At 37.9% G+C, this 5,653-nt stretch overlaps 1 pseudogene across 1 annotated transcript; it reads right to left on the bottom strand.

Moving 5' to 3' along the window:
• Window positions 1-1,635: 1,635 nt before the first annotated feature.
• Window positions 1,636-4,490, bottom strand: LOC145484296 (putative skeletal organic matrix protein 5 pseudogene; annotated as a pseudogene). Its single transcript, XR_014048998.1, has 2 exons — window positions 4,463-4,490; window positions 1,636-2,291 (listed from the first exon to the last, which is right to left on the bottom strand). The product of XR_014048998.1 is annotated as a putative skeletal organic matrix protein 5 pseudogene (transcript).
• Window positions 4,491-5,653: the final 1,163 nt, after the last annotated feature.

Genomic DNA, 5,653 nt, shown 5'->3' with positions numbered 1-5,653 from the left:
CGTCTATTCGAAATATTTTGTTAAAGGCCCTGTTAAATGCCTAAATGACCGATTTCCGTACCCTTTTATATACCTCAACTTGTGAAATCTCTACTCTTTTATATACCTGAAGCCTGAAAAAGGTACCCCTTTCTGGCGGAGCCTCCCCGTACAGGCCACTGTAGGAAATACCCCCCCCCCCCCCCCCACCTCACCCCGATGCCGATTCTTGCCTGTGATGCCTCATTGTGCTCACACACAAAATTGATCCAATAATGCTCTGATATTCTCTTCGGTGCTGGGAGTACTACTGGTGTATGCAGTTACGTCTTTTCAACTTTGACGCTAGTTCGGGCAATCCTACTGCAGCCGTATGTAACTGTAGCTCCTTTCAAATTCAAATCAGTAATTTCCATTGCAAAAGTGTACGCAGTGGAGCCAGATTATCCCCGCCTCTTGATCCAATCAAATTATTTGAACAGATTTATGAAGAATTGTGATTGGCGTATTTTAGCGTACTTTATGAGGGCACAGATACATGTTTGCGCCACTTTTACTCCTTTGGAATTATTGCTCGAATGCCTGAGGAAATGAATGGAATCTTTGTCATCAACCAAACAAAAAACAGCAACAACAACAACAACAAAAAAAAAAAACAAAACAACAAACAAAAACAACAAACAAAAAAAAAAACAAAATATAAAGAAACAAACTCAAGAAGTAGGGAGAAACAATCGAATCTGCCTCGTGTCTCCCCCTACACTTTCGTGTTCTACCGCGTCCTAAGTGCTTTACAACAGAACAGAGAAGGTGGGGGGGGGGGGGGGCGTGGGGGTCATTGTCAGTGCCTGGCGGGTTTGGCAATAAAACAAATACACGCCAGAATGTCACAACTGCTCTGCTCATTTTGCATAACCACTTAATTTAGTCCACATTCGCTCTACCATCCCCTAGTATCGAATCCAAAGCAATGAAGTCTAAAGATAGCATCTCATTTAAGCTTGATTCGAAATTTAATTAAATTAATAATCTGAAAAGGAAATATAGAATATCACAGCTGTCTAACCTGAGAAACAATGATATCATCTTTTACTTTAGTTATCACGATGCACTAGCGATAATCTAGTTCATGGTATACTTGAATTATAAAGATTGCATCTCTTGGTAAGAAGTTAAATAACTTGAAAAGGCAATATGGAATACCACAGCTGTATAACCTGGATAACGATTATATCATAGTTATCCCGGTGTACATATAAGCGACCGGATTTCATCATATACAGTACAGGGGCTCTAACGATTCTAAATATACTTCGCAGTAGATTATGATTCTTTTGATTCTATCGAAAAAAGATTTTGCACTCCTTTTGTCACAAGACTTCTGTCATCATCCTCCTTTGTCACATGTTTCAGATACACATTTTCCACAGGGAAACACAATAAATGTATTTTAGTTCTGTTACAATTTCATAGCAACTTTTACTTTGACAAGCAGAAAACAAAATGAAAGAACCTTAACCAAAGTAAAAAAGTGGAAAAAATGGAAATGAGTTGACTTGGAAAATTATCTAATTCCTATTTTTTTTTTTAAATTTAATTTGTACTTAATATGAAAGGAATCGTCCAGAACGCTGGATTTTAAACTGCAAACAAAGACCTAAGATTATTTTCGACATTGATTACATGCATCTCTCGATGGAAAACAGAGTATTTTAAAACGCTATTAATTTACAACAAAATTTTACAGTTCCTTGTTTATCTTTAAATGGATTTTTATTTTAGTTTTAAAGTTGATGTTTTTGACCAGTTATACACGTCACTGCACCAAGATATATCCCATAGCTTTAGTGTGCCCGCCTGGAGCCTCGTTTCCACACGTGTTGGAGTCATCATGATATCCTCCTGTACCAAACCCGATTCTCGAATCACAAGTGACGCAGTCGTTTTCGTTGTTACCAAGGATACCAATTCTTGCTTTAGAAGCTTCATTACGGGTACTTAAAGCATTGAACCCTTCCTTGCTACAGTTGACCTGTAAGGAGGCCTGTGGGCCAATCAGCGTCTTCCACGTGTTACGACCCAGTGAGGAGGCACGGTATTGCCCGTCAGCAATCAGTGAGTACAGAGAGTTGGCCTGCTTGTTTAATACTATAAAATTAATACGTTCGTCGATCTTCATGCCGAGACAGATTTTGTGGAAGTATGTGTTCCAGTAGCTTGGCATCTTAGTCTCTGTGGCGTCAAACCCAGTTTCCCCTCCACGAAGATTATGCACATTTACTCCAATACATCGAGGTATAGTGGAAGGTGTTCTTAGTGAAGAAAAGAAATGAATTATTTACCTATCGCCTCTTGTGCGTACATGAGATCATTTTCCTTTTTATTACGTTATTTATGTGTTGTTGTTGTTGTTGTTGTTGTTGTTGTTGCTGTTGCTGTTTTCACTTTTTATTTCCTTGTCGTGGTTACTTTTAATTTTAGTGCCGTTGTTATGGTTGCCGTTGATGTACTGGCCGGTAGAGATAACAACTGTGACTATTACGTAACTGACCCTTAAGCAAACAACGTCCGTGCAGCTTTAAAGGTCAAATGAACCAGAATTTAGACATTTTTTCATTTGAGTTTAATGTGTTCATTAGGTATCAAATAAACATATTCTGAAGTTTCAAACAAATTGGACGAAGTGTTGCGGAGATGTGGAATGTTGAAATCACTGTTTTTTATCCTTCATAATCGTAGAGCGGTCGGGAAAATTGTCGGATAATTGTCGGAAATAAAACTTGTAACGTCACTTTTGGCGAGCTCAAGAAATGCGGGAAATTTGAAACTGTTTTGATTTCAAGTTCACAGTGAACTTCAGATGAAAGCTACTCAAAATCAAAAGTTAGCACTTTCAAGTCCCCCCCATGACCAGAAACGTAAAAGAAAATGGCTTATAAAAATGAAAAGAGAATACTTCATGCCCTCGAAGCATTTGTGCGTATGTGTAAAATACTTTACCGAAGACAGCTTCGAACAAAATCTTGTAGTAAGGAGTTTCTTGGGACCCTCTTTAATTTCAAGCTTCGTCAACTTTTAGTCAAGAAATACACGGTACCTACGATTTTTAACTTCATTATGGAACGTTGCAAGCGGGCAATTGAACAAAAAACAACGAAAAATAAGCGAATAATGCCCGCCGAACAGCGGGCGAACTCCTCGGCCATTTCCCAAGTAAAATAAGGTTTGCATTTAGATCCAAACCTTTCCCCACGAAAGATTCACAGACGCGGAAACGCGCAATGTTTAAGACAATAATGACGTCACAAAGCAGAGTCTCAGTTCCATTCCTCCCATTAAAGTGCGCGGTCATTTTGGAAATGTTTTCGTGAAGTCATCGGCTGTCTTTGTACTTTTAACTTTTTTACTCCTTTGACGGCTCAGAAAGAAAAATTTCCGCATATGTTTCCTTTTACATTTCGTCGCTATAAAATGGTTGAAGAAAAGATGTCTAAATTTTGGTTCATTTGACCTTTAGGCAAACAACGTCCACCAGCTTTACTATAGGAAAAAATTTAAACAAACGAGAGGTTTTTAAAGAGTATACGTAAAGAATGACAAATCAGTGGCTAAAAAGTTACAAATATTAAAACGTTCAAGCAAAAAATTAATCATTATAACATAATGCGCGCTGTTCTTATCTAATTTTTCTATTGGGTCATCATGGTAATGGTAATACTCTCTATATTTACGCACGGCCGTGCGTAAATAACATGACGTGTGCAGTCTCATTTTAGCTGCAAATTTTCTGTCGAGTTTGGCTGCAAGTCCTTTTTGGTAAAGTTTCGGCAATGCGAACATCATTCTGAACAGTAGGCAATTTACATGATGGCGTCATTTGACTACGTACAACTACCAGAATCCTCCACTTTTTGTGTTTGTAGTGCTATTTAGGGCAATTGTTATTTAAACTCCACTGGGAATTCAAAATTTAAATAAAAAAAAATAAAAAAATAAAAAACAAAAAAACGAAAGGAATTCTGGTAGTTGTAGTCAAATGACGACAACGTGCAAATCTGCTATTCAAACCCTACTTCGAGCCTTTGACTTTTGCCAAGGTAAGATGTTTACTAAAACTTGAGTACTTTGACCTCGTTTTTCTACATCTTCATTGAATATTTTTGAATTTTTTTGCCTAAGTAAGGAAATTTTTCATTGACAAGTTTACAAACAAGATGAAGCGTTTTCGTTCAACTGTCGCTCAACTGATTGTGCCTTGTTTTTAACCAGGCAATAAGATTCTTTGTTTTCCTTTCCTTCACAGTGCGTTGTGAGAACTTTGTACTCAAACATACATAAAACATGTTTTAGCGCCCAAGTTGTTCTCGCTATAGAAGAATTGGTTCATGCTTTTACGCACCCTAAGCATGAACCAATTCTTTATTTCCGTAAGTGGCTCGTGCTTCAGAGAAAATATTTTAGTATGTTTAGAAAATCTGCATACTTTGTTGCCGTCAATCTTCATGACTGGTGTCCAGCCTCCATGTCCACATCCAAAATCTCCCAAGTGACAGAGAACGGAGATTGGTTTCGAGTTTAAATCAAGTGTAACCAGCAAACTCGTGTTCGACCTGTCAGGCATATTTTAAAAATATGTAGGATTACAAACAAAACTAAACCTTGCAGAAAACAGAATTTAGACTTGTAAAAGCAAAGTGCCTTACTTGTAAACTTTATAGAATTCATGGCAGGACCTCAGTGAGGCTGAAAAAGACAAAAAAAGAAACCCAAGCCAAATGACAGCAATTGTATTTCATATTAAACACATCATCGCCCTTCTGGGCTGTAACTCTTCATTAGCCCTTCTTCAACACACGGTGAAAGTTCCAACTCTTGGCACATTCAGATAACGACATTTGTCCTCCACAAAAATATGTTGTCGAACAGTCTGCAGAGGAGAAGAGGAGGTACCTTGAAGCAAAACATTTGAACCTGTGATGAAATCAAACGAAAGTAAAAAAAAAAAAAAAACAACTCGAAGGTTTTCTTTAAGACAACAGCTATGCCTCAAGCGAACTGTTGATAAACTCCATATTTTTTTAAAAAAATAAACTGTAAGGTTCACCTTCCAATTAATCTTTCGTGTTCATTGAATGATAAGTGTATAAAGGCGGAGTTCCGGCCGAAGGGCCTACAAAAGGAGCACCATAATTGCAGGAAGAGAACCACAGGCATGTATGGAACTAAATGGCTCTAAACCACCTCCAAGAACCCAGAGACATCAAAACAACGCAATGCAAACATAAGGTAAGTCATTTTATTCAAGTTATTTTCTACACGTAGCATTTAGAGTAATTTTCCAAGCATTCTCATACATTGTCTTACAAACGGCTGAAATTGTCACGCAATCGCCAACAGCATAATGTCACGTATTAATCGCATACAACGTCTGGGCCGCCCGTGCTTCGATCAACTCGAACAACGATTTCGATTTTGTCGGTTGAGCTATCAAAACTCCTTGTCTATTTTATTTTCGCAGTGTAAAATTTCACTATGTTAAAGAAACACACATGATGTTGGTAGCCTTTTGGCGTTGGTGAAAATTGTTGCAGCATCTCAGCACAAAAGACAACGAAAGAAACCTTTGTCAGGATTGACAATTCAAAACACCGACTCGGACTTGAAAGTGCACGCG

Source organism: Orbicella franksi, chromosome 4 (assembly GCF_964199315.1).
Source record: "Orbicella franksi chromosome 4, jaOrbFran1.1, whole genome shotgun sequence".
Lineage (NCBI taxonomy): Eukaryota > Metazoa > Cnidaria > Anthozoa > Scleractinia > Merulinidae > Orbicella > Orbicella franksi.
Note: the sequence above shows the minus strand (reverse complement) of the source record. Positions and strands in the feature narration are given on the sequence as shown.